Source organism: Corvus brachyrhynchos, unplaced genomic scaffold, assembly GCF_000691975.1.
Source record: "Corvus brachyrhynchos isolate BGI_N302 unplaced genomic scaffold, ASM69197v1 scaffold6, whole genome shotgun sequence".
NCBI classification, from domain to species: Eukaryota; Metazoa; Chordata; class Aves; order Passeriformes; family Corvidae; genus Corvus; species Corvus brachyrhynchos.
Genome location: NW_008238632.1, coordinates 2142515 through 2157537, shown reverse-complemented (window position 1 = coordinate 2157537; position 15023 = coordinate 2142515).

Sequence of the window (15023 nt, the reverse complement as noted above, 5' to 3'; positions counted from 1 at the left end):
AGCTGCAAGTCGGGGGAAAGGACTCACACGCAGGCAGAGAGACTCCTCTTCCTAAATGGACTGAACAATATTTGGAAGTGGGCGGCTGTCTCGTTGTGATAATGTTTTCATAGCATGAGCAAGAAGAGACTTCTCTTTCTAAATGGACTGAACAAGGTTATTATGGAAGTGGTAAACAGACTGAACATCTTAAGGGTTGTCTTTTCACATTGTCAGTGGGAGAAGGGAGGAAGGTGGGGGGAGGAGGAGAGTTCTGAAGGTGGGATAATTTTTTTTCTTCTTTTAGGTCTGTTAATAAACTTCTTTATATTCTTTCAAGTTTGGTGCCTGTTTTGCATTTCTCCTAATTCTTATCTCACAGCAGATAAACAGTAATGAGTATTTTGGACCAAACCACTACACAGAGAAATGACAAAGATTACAAAATAATCAAGGATTTTTAACCTTCATTAGCACAGTCCAGTGTGCTACACTCAGTTCACATGGCTGTGGACCTCTTCCCCACCTCACTATGGCTGCACCCACCATTGCTAATATTTGTTTGGCCATGTTGCCCATAGCCAAAAGTATCCTTTATTTTAATGCATGCGTCCCCTAAACCTCACTTCTCCCATCATTAATATGGGTAGGCACAGCATGATGAGGTAATTTTTATGGAATACAATTCAGACAAATTGAATTTGGAAAAAGCATCCTGCTAAGATGGTGACTGGTTGATAAAACTGTATTCATAAGTAATACAGCGTGGACCTGATTCCAGTCTGTATACACTCATTCACAGATGTTATTAATTGACAAATATATTAATGCAGTTCAACAAATCATTTGTGCCAAGGATTGAATACATCCAATACTATTAACATTGCTTACTTTGCCGCAGAACCTTGGAGACCTTGTGAGAGATGGTACTCATTTTGCTAGGTGCTGTATGAATAAAAAAAAAAAAAGTGTCACTGCTCTACAGGAATGTAAGAAAAGTTGCAGATTGGAAATCGTTTGAACACAGACTCAGAGAAACCCAAATGTGCTTGAAATCCCAAATGCACAGTTAGCAACTAGGTTTGGCCTCTCCTTCATTAGAAAATGCTGTAGCAGCCCCAGCCCCGCTCCAAATCACAGCAGTAGACAGGGGGGAGTTAGGAGGGGGTCTCAGCCCTGGCTGGGTAAAGCCACCTTTGCAGGAGGATTGCTAGTGAGTTGAGTGGGAACAGATTGCATTTGTCATGTGCTGGGATTTAGTTTCCACACGCAGTCTGGTGGGGGTTTTCAGCATTGCTCTACAATGTAATTTGTGATTTACTCCATGGTTTATTCCAGCAGCAGTGCTGAAATCAGGTTAGGCTTGCTTCCTGATGTTGCAAAATCTAAAGGTGGTTTTTGTAGACAGAAGGGTGTACTTCCTGACAACTTACACTGTTCTTATCAGGAATAACAAGTAAGGTCATGAGGCTTTGCATGAGGATTTTCTTGTAATAGTTCTTCGTTGCAGGTCTTTTGAAATCAGCAATGAGAGATATTCCCTTGTAAGAGAGAGTGAGGATTTTTTGCAAAGTTTTATCATGTTGTACTCTAACAAGCCCTCCTAGATGATGGAAATAGGAAGCACTTCTTATACAGCAATCATCCCAGGGTACAGCTGGCATGAGTGTGCTATGGTGAGGGCTTTGGCAAGGAATTCACTGCAGTTCATTGCAGATTAGAGCAACAGGAAAATTAGTGAAGTTGCAGCACAAGAGAAAGACAGATAAAGCTGAACACAAAGGCAGAGATTTTAGTAACAGTATTTGAGAACATGTTAGTACAAGAACAATGAGAAAGGTGTTAATGCTGTGTGGTTGAAGTCATCTTGAAGTTAGCAGTACTGAGCAGAGCGAGAACAATTGTTATATCAGGGCCTTCCTTACAATCTGGACTCCAATTTTGCTGCTGCTGGCGTGCAGAGTTAGCAGTCAGGAGAAATGATGTCTGTATAAAATACAGCTTTAGCATTGCAGACAGATTGCAATGTAGGCAAATGCAAGACATAATAAACAAAAGAAGGAAAAATAGTTAATGACAAAAGGCGAGAAAACCACCTTAACCCCCAAATGTGTAACCGCCCTCAAGCTGTCTCACAGATTTCAACTCAGTAGGAGCCATGCAATGAGGCAGTAGTGTGCAGTTCATTGCTCCTAACTGAGTGCTGAAATAATACACTTGACATTAGGTTTGTATATGATGATTTGTATATTATCAGTGGAGCATATGTGAATATGCCCAGAATGGCAGGAGAAATTAAGTACTTCAGTCAGGTATAACCCAATGCTTCTGCAAACTGGCTGAGTTTTGCTGAAGTGCTGAAGCTCCAGCAGTCCATACCATAGGAAAGTCTGATCCAAAGCTTTTATGTACCTGCATAACTGTTGCTCTGTATATAGCATGCCTCTCTGTGCCACTGTGTCCTGAGCTGCTTGTTCAATTGCCAGCATATAAAGAAGTACAAAAGGCTGACTCACATCCCAGTCACCACTGTTAAACTTAGTAGGAAAAACTTCAGAGGTACAGGAATTTTCAATTTGATTTCAAATACTATATTAGACATTACTTGTATTTATTTCCAGGAGACGGCAAAGCCAGAGTGCATGCATTGAGAAAAAAACTAAACCTTGCTGAGAGTAGTGAAAGTTCAGGGGAACTCAGCTGCTGATGAATTACTTGATAATCTGCCACAGGTATCTAACAGAATAATGAAACATTTCAATGAGAAATAAGTTAAATTAGAGACTATTGCCTATATTTTTGATTTCCACAATCTGCTGGATCTTTACCTTAAAACTTTACATCTTTTAGCAGAAAAATTAATTTCTCTTTCACAAGTTCCACTTAGATTTTGTTGCTAATAAACCCAAGGATGTAAATACTATTAAGTACAAAACAGCCTGCTGCATAATTGTTTCAAAGCAATTACAGATTATATCGAGCCATTCGTTGAGCAGAAACAGTTTTTTCCAAGGCACCAGCTCCCTGTACCTTGAAATTTTATTAGTCTAAGAATTTCATGCACCATATGTTGTAATACGAGACTAGCTGCAATTGAACAAACAACTTTCTGATATATAAGTGAATGATAACCTGATTTTAAATGTGTTTATCTAATGAGATAGTAACTGTAATTTACAGCACGTATAAAAACTCCCACTGTTACTCCTGGTGCACCTTTTGGCTAAAAAGGGTGATGCGCTGAGATATGCTAATGAATATCATCTTGGTTTTTACCAAGTCAGTAATAAAATTTGCATTTGATATTGTGCACAGTAAACTGGGTTATTAGCCTTGAAAATGAGTCTCATAAAATTTAAATATAGGCTTAAATCATATTAACTGTCCTGTAGGTTTTCTGAGAGGCTTTAAAGCATTGTGCTCTCATTCTATAGCGTCAAGCATGCAGATGTCATTTTGCCTTCAGGGGTGCCCCAAAATACTCACTTATTGGAACCTGCAGGATGAGCAGCAGATCGACCCCTTCTTTCACGCTTGGGGAAGCAGAGGTAGTTCTGGGGCTGGGAAGACTGCAGTGGGAAGTAGGGGCTGGAAAGGGGAGAAAGTACTGTTGCTTAGGTGTTGCCTGTGGGCTTGGGCAAGACAAAGCAAAGGGTTCAGTCCTGCATGTCCAGCCTCACTGGTGTGATCACCCATTACCACATGTGGGCTGAAATGTTTGTGTACTGGGGTCACGTCTGGTGCCAAAGTGGTTCTGTTGGTCCACAGGAATGCTGTTTCAACTGCACAGTCACAGAAGAGACAAGAATTTGATCCCTGGTGTTTTGAGTGAGTAGAAGGCATTGGAAACACAGATCTGCACTGTGGACAGATGAATCTGATTCTCAGTACTTTCAGAGGGCAAACTGTTGGAGAGGAAGATGGGCAAAGCTGAAGAATGATGGCCTGTCTCCAGCTGGAGGGAATCCCTAGTCCCAGAAGTGCTCAGGGACAAACTGTGTTGAGCTTGGTTCTGTCCGGCACTTGGCATCCTTGTGCACATCAAGGTTAGGTCTTAAACACTTTAGAACATGTCTTGTAAAACTTCTGTCTGTTTTAAAAGGAAGGTTGCACACATACAGATTGCTTACATGGTATGCCAGGCCTTTTAGTTCACTTTGTGAGACCAAATCTTCTAGTAAAAGCTGATGTTTTCAGGGAAAGGAGGACATTTCTTGCAGCTGTTGTCTATCACCAGTGCAGTGCTGACTCTTCTTACTTAAGAGTCTATTTAACCATTATGCTTCTCTTCTTTTACCCAACATAATGTTGTAATGTTTGCTAGAAATCAGACTCTTTTTTCCAACTGGTTTCTGTGATTGCTGTAGGTCAGAGGGTAGGTTTAGTTTACCTACTAGGATGACTTTTACAGTGAACGTGGTGAGACACTGCCAGTGAAGTTGTGGATACCCCATGTGTGGAAGTATTCAAGGCCACATTGGATGGGGCTTTGAGAAACCTTGTCTAGTGGAAAGTTACAGAGGAGTTGGAACTAGATGATCCATGGCAGAGGAGCTGGAACTATATGATCTTTTAGGTCCCTTTCAGTCCAAACCATTCTGTGGTTCTGTGACTGTCAGAGAAGCTTTGTCTCAGAAAGAAACCTCCGTTTCAGTCAGTCAGGTAATGATAGCATTGCATAATATTATTATAGTTGTACTACTGGCTATATGTCCATCTGGAAGATGTTGCCACTTTGAAGTGAGGCAGAGTCAACATGTATTCTGTGCCAAAAAATGTAGTGAACCTGTTTGCTTATCTATGTGATGTTGTCTACTCTTACTCTTACTCTTACTCTTACTCTTACTCTTACTCTCTCTATTCTTACGACACAAGCATAACAGGGATAAAATTACAGTCTTGTAACAAATTATTTAATCTCAACTCTTCTTATCAATGAAAGTGTCTGGACATGGTGCAGAGTATTAGACAAGCAGCTTCAAAGCGTGGTGCCTGCTGCCTTCAGGGTAGGGCTCTCACTGACACTGAGAAATCAGCCTTAAAGTCTGATGTATGGGGTTGAACATGCCAACCATGCTGCTGCTGGCATTTATTACTAATAACTCCAGGAATTCTTTATAGTATTATTATAAAACAACTTTTAAAGTAAAATTATTTTAGCATAATCAATGTTATAAACAGCACTTACATAAACAGGAACATGGTTCTCTTCTGCTACCCACTGAACAAAACCAGTATTGTAATACCAGGACTCTGTGATGCTTCATTGGGATAGGCTGAGTGCCAAGACACCAGTCCTTGAAAAGTGGAGGGGAAAGGAAAAAACAAAACCAGAAAAGAAAAGCAAAACATTCTCCTAGCCTGGAAAATGAAGGATTTCCTGACAGTGCAGGAAATCTAGGTGCTGCACCGTTAGGCAGTTTGCACTGCCCTTCCCACAGTACTCTGTCTCCGTCTGTTCCAGTGTATTACGATTTGGCAGGCACCCGAGCTGCATTATGTAGTGTTAAAAGAGACTGACACTTCCTTTGGCTGAGACATCTTTCCCGACTGAGCCTTCCCTGCTCCGCTTAAAGAAGAGGAAGTACCAGGCTGGTTCCTCTTGTTTGACTGCTAATGACCCAGCTCCACAGACCACCTAGCAGATCCTTCCTGGTATGGCTGGCTGAGGAATTAGAGGATTGCTTTATTACTAGGTTTATCTAAAGCAACTATACCATTTCTAGATAAGGATTCCCCAGGAGAAAAATTAATATCTCAAATGTTAATCACCAAATTTGGTTTTGCTTGACTTCTGTGCCAGTAAGAAATTTTTCTTTGGGAAAAGGTGACAACACAAAAGACATAACTAAGGGCTTGGATATTGGCTGAATAGTTTTGACTTTCTTTTGTCATTAAAAGCAGCTGAAAGGAGCTCTTCATCATCATTAAGGGTTCCATGGTATCATGACTATGAGCCCTGCTTGAGGGATTGTGTCTGACTGGGACAAGCACAAGAGTATCAGAATAAGGTGTAAATCCTGTTTTCATCCCTGATCTTCCTGAAGGCCTGGGCTCCTCCTTGCTCCTTCCTGGCAGAGATGGCTTCTCCTTCTATGCAAGTATCATTCAGGGGAGGGTGGATGGGAGAGAGATGGTTTGGTGGCAGGGGGCAGGTTTGAGGCTCCACTGACTTCCTGCCATGGTGCAGGGGGAAAAACACATCTTTAGACTGCCTTCAATCTAATCTCTGTTGCAGGCATTTCATGCCAGAAAATATAGATTTTTAATTTACCTGTGCCAGGATGATGCCTTCAAGTAACTTTTGACTGGCTACACTGATTTGTGGAAATAGCAATATAAAGGAGTGAACACCCAGAGAAAGGAAGACAGTTTCAAGATAGGTCACAAGTGGAGGTAGAGTATCTGTATAACGAGTAAGTTATTCCCTTTAGCTTTCCTGGCTGGTCACTGGTAGCATTAAAGTGAAGCACCATTGCAAATCATGCATGTAGAAGTCATCATGTAGAGGTTTTTTCTTCTTTAGGTTACCCTCGTGTATCCTCAAAATATGGAGGATCCTGCTCATTTTAGCCCTCAGTGCTGGAATTCCTCTGTCTGTACCAGCATATTCTGTCCCCATTGTCACTATGAAGTGTAACAACACCGGTGCTTACAATGGTTTATTAGTTGATTTATAGGGGTAAATCAGGGGTAAATTGAGCCCTTCTTTAGCAAGCCTTGAGTTCACAATGCCAAGATATGCTGAGCATAAAAACTCATGCGGGGAAAAAAAAGGGCCAGAACAATAGTGACACTGTGTGGAGCCAGGTTCTATATGCAATCGCACAATCTCAGGAGGTCCGTGAAGAAAACACAGCATGCAGTATGGTGGATGGGTGTGTAAGCACAGGATCACCTATTGTGTTGTCTCAGAACCATATAAGTATTTCTGGGGAAAAAAAAACCAGCACCAGAAGTAAACTGCTGTTGTTCGGTGGGAGGAAAGAGAATTTAGGGACAATTTTTACTAAGCCCAAATTTAGATTTTCAAATTTGGCTTTACACTCAAGGAAACAGAAGAACGTGAAAAGAGAAGAATTGAAAGGAAAAGAAAACTGTGTGATGGTTTTGTTTGGACAACTACTTTTTGTAAAAATAACTATTTTGCCATTTCTAGAAATCATATCTGTTTTCAGTATTTCTAAATATACTGCATATTTATTGTTTATAAAAGCATGTAAAAATTACTTTTATATATATATATGTATGAATACATATGCACACGTGTGTAAAGTAAGACTATTTCTCAGGCTTATGTACACAGCTGGAAAGAGCCAGACTTCACCCTGGAAAGTTTTTGATGAAAAAGGCAGAAGAACTTGAATGGGAAACTCTACCTCCTTGTTTTGTCAAAGTGCTATCACTGTGACACCAACAGCCACAAAGATTAGGTGACAAATCAAAGTCCCAGTATCACAGAAAGTCTGGCAGTGCTGTCAGCCTAGTTAATCTGTAGTTAATCTGTAACTTCATGTCAGGAGCTGAAGACATCCAAGTCTTAAACTGTGCTATGCTGGAAAAAATTTCTCAGAAAATTTCAGTCTGCTAGTGATAGTAGAAAGCTGAAGTTGTATCCATGTTAAAGGATCCTTGTGTCTCTGGCTTTAAAGTTCTGATAACCTTCATGGCTATGTCCAGACTGTAGAACAAATAGGGTCTGAGGTTGGAGACTTGTTGGAAGTAACAGTGTGCCTCTTGCTTTGAGCTACCCAGCTTTCATCTTCTGGAAACTGGAACAGAGGAGGTGCCATCATAGTGTGCATCAATTCTCCATCTTCTTGTGTATCTGGAAGGTGGTAGATGCATGTGCCTGGATACAGGAGTTCAGAAACACTCTTTTGCCCCAAATAGGCTGTACTGCCTTTTTAGCAGGTAATTTTATGCCCTTTCCATGGAGGAGAGAATAATAGTGATACAGGGAGAAGTTAGAAGACTTAGAAGATAAATTCCTCAGACGTATTCAGGAGATAGAGTGGGTCTGCTCTGCTGGAGCAGGGGGAAAAGGAAGCTCACCTCCTCAGCAGCATGGCCCCAAGTGTCCACGTACACACCAAAGGAAGTTGGACATACAAGTTTCACAAGTAAAGTCTGTGTGGTACTGGCAATATCTTTTTTATAGAATAAACATCCTGCTTCAGCCAAATGCAAACTAGCAATCTGTACACAGTCTGAAGAGGTGGTCTTTGTCCCCCAGATGAGCAGGTTATGAAGTTTAGCAACTGAAAATGTTTGGCTGATGTTTTAACTCAGCCAATCCACACAAAACAAATAAACAAACCTCAACACCAAAATATTTCGAAGTACTGTTCTCCGCAAAACCAGCCATAGTAATAACGGGATACAGCAGCCTGAAAGACTGCCCATTTTATGGCACAGTGCATCCTCTCTCAAACTACTCAGCACATCTTCTCTCAAAGGTTACAGGATTGCTTAGCAAGCAAGGTGACCTGACTACACAGTATGTAAGAGAAGGCAGAAAGAAAAGAATGCAGACGTATATTCATGGGTTTTATGTGGTGGGGTTTTTTTTAGAACAATTTTCTTCTACAGAATTTCTAAAAGTAGTCCTTTTTTTTTTTAAATTTCTAGAATAGGTTATTTTTTCTGTGTAAGTGAAGTCAATTATCCTCCTACCTGTTGTTTTTTTCAACTTTATCTGAAAATTACTGTGCCTGTGAAACTCCCCGTTTCAGTAAGAGAAGGCTTCTGGCCCACTTGATCACTGTGGGAAATCAGGACATGAGCAATTGGGCTCAAACCCCAAAAGAAAGTGTAAAGAATAACTCAAGATATAAACAAACTGTGTGTTTTTTGTGGGCTTGGCTCACAATGTGTGTGATGTGCAATGGACCATCTTTTACCCTCCTGTTATTTAGACAGCACTGATGATACTGGGTCAGTCTTGCCTGGGACCTGGGATGAGCTCCTTGGTAGCCCTTCAGTCCCAATGCCAAGACTGAGTGCTTACCCAAATCTTCCTGCAGAACCCTCCACGCAGAGGCTGGCTAGAGATGCCCACCCCCACCTCAGTCCCAAGGGTGAGCTGGAGCCACAGCCTCTGCCAAACAGATGCTTGCAGGCACTGCTGAAGAAACTCAATATGGGAAATTCCTACAATTGTGTAGTTTTGCAGATGAAACCAATTTGCTTTTAGTCTGGTGGGAGCTTGATGGCTGGTACTCCTGTAACTCTGCACCTTCCCTGGGTCATTAATCATCTTTGCCTCTGAGATGGACTAAGCAATGGATAGTCTGGCTTGTTCCTCTGTGCATGAGAGATACAGACATTTCCTTTCCTGACCATGATGCATGCACAGTAATCCCTGTGTCACTGGTTTACACCATTAGGCAATACGTTACGTGTGGTGTATTTTCTTTAAAATACTTGCAGATAGAGGGTGTAAAGGAGTAACAGCTCATTCACTGCTTGCCTTTTAGCCTGTGGGACATTCCTTTGCAAGCCCAATAGTCGCATATGGCATTTCTAATTTCAGCTACAGTGATATAAAAGGCACAAAGACCAGTTTCCCCTGAAGCCATCAAGATTCCAGGTATTACTTCATGAGGCGTGCCTTTAGTGTAAACTCCATCAGAGTTTTGCGGGGGAATTTTTGTAAGGCTGTAGGAGAACGAGGGTCATGGACTCTGATCAAGAGCAAGCCTAGTAGTTCAAAATAAATCCCTTTACTCACATAATCTTCTATATGAAAAAGGGTGGGGGAAAGCAAGAAGGAAGGAAGGAAAACCTTGTCCATTTTCGCCAATTGGAATAGTTTTCCATATGTTAAAATAAAATATTCATCAAATATAGCTTTTCTGGCACTGGCTCTATCACCAAAGTGAATTTTATTTACATGTCTCAGAGTCCCACTGCAGCCCAGCACGGTTCTGTCTGCCACAGCTGCAGGCACGTTTCCTCTCCCTGGCTCCGATCCGCATCGCTTCCCTCATTCGAAATGTTAACAGAAGGGACAAAAGAGATGGACTTTCAACTGGTCCTCACCACCGATGTGAACAGCGCTACTGACAGTGCTCGCCAGGTTTTGCTGGCCATAGGTGCCTGAGCTAACAGTGCAAAGGGAGCAAAATATTCTGCCTGTTGGGGAGAGCACGAGGCACCCAACCCACCAGGGGAGCAGAGTTGTGCCCGACACCCTCCCACACTAAAACGTGACACCCAGCATGTCTGCAAGGGTTTAAAAACCCCCTCCGGGCTGCGGAGGGCCGTGGGGGGTTAATGCGGAGCTGGGTTGCCACAACACTGGAGGCATTCAGAGAAGAGGGCTGCGGTTGCTGCATAGGCACATTTGGCCCAGGTTGCCAAAGAGGCTGTGTGTGTTACTGCAGAGGAGTACACTGCCTGCCACTGTTGGGCTATTAGTATGGAAATGAGGCATGTGTGTGACAGGTGGCCTTACAACCAACACAATTAACTTTCTCCATTAGCTGACGCACTGACAAAACAGATGCAGCATCAATAAGCACCAAAAAACCCACAAACACTGAATAGGAATGACACGTTGCACACCCCTATTATTTATAAGGAGGAACAGCATAATTTCTTTGGGATGCAGTGGTGAGTAGGAAGTGTTTGGGTTTTTTCTCCCCTGATTATGATGTTTGTTTGCTTTCTTAAAATTATCATTTTAATCTTGAACTTTATAGAGGCATTGCTGCGAACTTTAAAGATCTCTCAGTGATGCACAGCAGTCTCAGGAAGGTTTGTCACAGCTGTTGGGTAGGAAGAACACAGATCCTTTGATAGGAAGTAATTCCAAGTTGCAGAAGTCATCTGACCAGGTTCTGAACTATAGAGAATTGCTTCCCAGCCCTCCAGTACAGCACATTTTAGTTGCCTCTGACAACACTGGTAAGGACAGTTAAGGTGGAGCAGCTGGTCATATCCCTAACATGAGTTAAAGGGCTCGTGACTCAGCTGAAAACATGGGGTTGGGAAGGAACACTTGGCATATTAGATTGCAGCAGAGGAGCATCTCATGTTGGCTTCAAAGAAAATCAGCTTAAATATTGGTTGTTCATAAGAAGTAAATAAAAAGAGGGGATAGTTGGTTTTGGTTTTGAATGTCATGATTTGGTTTTTTTTCTCAGTCAAGCATCTCCTCCTGACAAGGTGTATGAACCATACTGGGGATTTAAATAAAAGCAACAACTTGAACTGTCTGAAATGGGGAACTGTAATGTAATAATGAAAATTTGCATAACAGCCTCCTTATGTCAGCTGGTACCTCGTGAAATATTTAGAGATGCACTGAGTAGTATCCTTGGCACATCCAAATTCTCATTGGCCTTTGGCTCCACTGGTCTACACCAGAGTTTTCCCAGGTTAAAGTCACTAAAGATCTCATCCTGTATTATCCCAGTATGAAAATGTCCTGGAACACAGCATCAGCTGTCGGGTTGCCCTGGCAGCATACTAATTCATGGCATATGGATGGCCTCCAATTAGGAGGATGTTTGAGGAGATAGAGCACTCAGTCTGTAAACCAGTCCAGTACTGCCCTGATTAAAACCCACTGACCATCTTTCACTGGCCTACAAAGTGATGGGTGGGAGTCAGCACCGCATCACAGACAAGGAGCTGCTGTCCTGACTGTGGACATCAGAGCTGGACTGTCTGCAAGTGCCAAGATGAGCTGCATCAAGCTGGTCAACTTCCACGCTGATGAACTGCTTTCTGGCCATCCGTCTACCTTGCACTATTTTCAAGTGCACAGAGAATTCTGACTGCATTTTACAGCTGCAGATTTGGAGCCAGGCTTTTCTCAGTGGTGCTGAGCAATAGAACAGGAAGCAATGGGCAGAAACAGGTGCACAGAATGTTCCACCTGAACATGAGGAAGAACTTCTTTACTGTGTGGTGACTGCGCACAGATTGTCCAGAGAGATTGTTGAGTCTTCTTCACTGAAGCTATTCAAGAGCCATCTGGATGCAACTCTGGTCCTGCTTGAGCAGGGAGATTGGACCAGATGATCCACTGTACTCTCTTCCAACCTTACCCTGCAACAGGAGAATAGATCCAGTGGCAGCAAGGCCAGCACTAGGCTGGCCATGGTGGAAAGCATGAAATCTTACCTAGAAAGTAGTAGCTCTCTCTCCATAATAATTACATGAGCTATTAATTTTTTTATTTTGTGTGGTGCCTTGGGATACATGCCATGGAAGACCTTGCTATTAAAGCATACTTTAATTGATTGAATTATGGGACATCCAAAGCACAAAACCCCTGCTAATCTAATTAGATGCCCTAGGTTATGCATTTTCTTCTCCCTTCGCTGTAAAGCCGATTTCCAGCTCTGGTGTGCAGGTGTCTGCACTGTCAAGCTTCGCTCCAAGGACCTTGCTCCATAACCCAAGCCACATAAAGCTGGGTGGACTTTCGCATCCCACTCATCTATCTGACCACCTAATGGATCTCAACATGTAGGTGTTAATGAGGTGGTGTGAATGAAGTTGTCTCCAGGGAGGGGGATGTGAAATGGTGTGAAGGTGGGTTGTTCTTAATGGGAAATTCCCATTTCACTGCCTCCCTGTGACTAAGGAATGCAGCTAAGGTGATTGACAGACAGACAGCCTCTTGACTCAGGTCAGGGGGCCTCTTCCACTTCGGCTGTGATTTGGATGGAGTGACTGAGTTATGGATAATAGCACAACTGAAATTTCCTGGTTCTCCCTGTTCCCACTTGGGGAGCACTGTCTGAAAGGTTCATGGAGCATTGTTCCATCTCCTGGGTTTTGCCAGTTTTATAGCTATGATTTATTTGTGCATGATTTATTTGAGGCTACAAGCAAGATTTTTAGAAGGAAAGGAGGATTTTTAGAAAGTATGATGAAACAAAGAAAGGGACTTTTTTTTCTGGTGTTAATTAGATCCATTTGGCAATGCAAGTAAATAGCCACTTGTTCGCATGCACTTGTGGAAACATGCATTTCAGTAAATGTTCTTAGAAAAGCAAAGAAGAGGAGTGGCTAGGATATTCAGCACCCACTCAAAAATAATAGTTCCCATATTTGTTCAAATGGAATAATAGATTTTCCTAAATAGCTTTTTACTTGCTTTTCTTCATCCTAAAGGTGCCCTTTTGTTTGATTTTGAAGAAGTCTGAGACACTTATTGAATAATTATCAAGCCAAGTCAAAAGGAGGTTTGTGGATGTAGGGTGGGTTTGTATGTGAATATAGCTGTCTGCTTCCATACTTATTTATGTACCTAAAACTGTTCTTTTCCCATTTTAAAGTATTAAGTCAGATTTTTTTTTTGGCATCAAAACTGGAATGCACCAATGTGTTCTGGCTATTCACACAATTACATAATAAGTGACAGGAGTTCTTAGCTTGAACTTAGTTATTCTTATTAAACCTGCCTCTGTGTTTTTGACTAGGGAAGCAGCTGGTTATTCAAAATAAGACCTTTTCTCACAGATATTTTAAAATGTCAAAAAAATTTTTTAAGCTTCTCTGTTTCTTAGAGCTCTTATTTAACCTAGTGAACTGCCTGCCTGGATATAGTGTTGAGTTTTTACCTGGTGAGCATCTAAATCATAACAAAAGACATTTTCAGGACATCTCTTCAGACGTGGCTTGCTGGCATGACAAGATGAGTCACGGGAACCTCAAAAAACTCTCTACATCCTAATTTGTTTGCTTTTGTTACAAACTGACTCCAAGAAGACAGTTTTTATGAGGGGGCTGGAAGATTTCTTTTCCTCCTTCAACATTTCCTTAGTATTGTGTGTGTGATTTTTTTCTTTCAATACTAAGAAGTAGAAGAGGGAACAGAATCCTAGACTTCAAGAAGCTAATGGTTTTCAGATCCCTCTGAGAAATATTAGATCTTGGTAATCTCTTGAAAATATCATCAGAGAGGTGCTGCCCTAAAGGTGCACTTCAGTAGATTGACAAGGGGGTGGCAAATTGACATAGGTCTAAGGGAGACAGTGGACCTTCTGGAGAAGCAGTTTACAACCAGACAGGATGCCTAAAGCCTCTTAAATGGATTAGATGCTTGTGTGTAGGCAATAGCATTGCATCTTTTAGTCACAGCAAGAGTCATGAGATTGTAAGAAGTAGGGCTACAAATCCTGAGCTTAACCTATTAATATTAAATGTAGACTTAGTTTTGACAAAAGACAGTAAAACAAAGGGGTTGAATCACAGCCATAGTGAAGATCACCCTTAAGATAAAAGCTCTAGGCATTTTTTTCCAATGTAAGGAGAGATGGATTGGAATAAATAACAGACAAATATTATCTCTTAATACTTGCCACAGGAAAATATATTCAAAGGAAACTTCTTCAATTGTATTTAGCTGTGGAACTCCTTGCTACAGGATGGTGGGGGTACCAGGAATTTACTTGAGCTCAGAAACCAGCTGGACAAATTCATGGAAGAAGAAACTATCAAAGGCTATTATGCCATTGTACTAGGAAACACAAGAAAGTCACTTTTGTTCAAAATCTCCTACAGCAGCACAGAACTGTGCACCAAAGGGAGTATTGCATTTCTGCTCTTTGATCCTTCTCTATGCATCAGCTCTTGGTGACTCTTGGATTTGGGGTCTCACCCAGGATGCCCATAATTATGATTTTGGGCTGCCTTTCACCATGCTTGGATCATATTGGATCTTATTGTGCATGCAATGTTTGAGGCTTATTTCTAAATTCAGAGTTCCTTTGTAAAAAGAGGTAAAAAAGGGGGTCTGTGATGCAATTCATTTACAAATGTGCAGAACTGTTATCTCTCTCAAAGACCTCATTATGAATGGTGGTTGTCTTGAAGCTGCATTTATTTCAATCTCAATTAATTTAAGCTGCATTTTGTTATAATAATTGATCATTTGCAACTCCAGAATCAGAAAGTTATTGGTTGATGCAGTCACTCCTCTTTGATTATGATTGCTTCTTTGGAAATGATTGCAAGGAGAAAAAGCCAGCATACCTGTTCCTTTTCCATTATAAGGTTATATAATTTTATATATATATATA